Genomic DNA, 442 nt, shown 5'->3' with positions numbered 1-442 from the left:
GAGTATATAAGCGAAGCGTTAGCAGGCCGAATATCCTCATTCTCTCTTATCCTAGTGCGACAAAAGGTAACTATACCAGCGCTTACGCTGAGCGCTAGCACAACTCCTATCTACGATTCGCGAACCGATTCCTACGTGCGCCTCCCCAGGCGACAAGGAATTATCCTTATCCGCAATTCTGCCGCGCGCTCCCCGCTGAGCGCCAACGAATTGACTCTTCCTCGGTGGAACTCAAACGAGCGCCTTCCACGGCGTCGAGGCCTCCACCTCCCCCGCTTATTAACCTCTCTCTTCCCCGTAGATGCCGAAAACTAAAAGACCGCGCGGGAAAAGGGGAGGGTAGAGAGTCCACCTCAGTACTCTCAAAAAGGCCCTGCTTAAGGAGGGGACTTTTGACCCCGAGCGCCACTGGGGGAACCAGATCGAGCCTCCCGCCGGAGAG

The sequence above is a fragment of the Mycetomoellerius zeteki genome, unplaced genomic scaffold (assembly GCF_001594055.1).
Source record: "Mycetomoellerius zeteki isolate Tzet28-1 unplaced genomic scaffold, Tzet1.0 scaffold1142, whole genome shotgun sequence".
Classification (NCBI taxonomy): domain Eukaryota; kingdom Metazoa; phylum Arthropoda; class Insecta; order Hymenoptera; family Formicidae; genus Mycetomoellerius; species Mycetomoellerius zeteki.
This window is presented reverse-complemented; position numbering follows the sequence as displayed.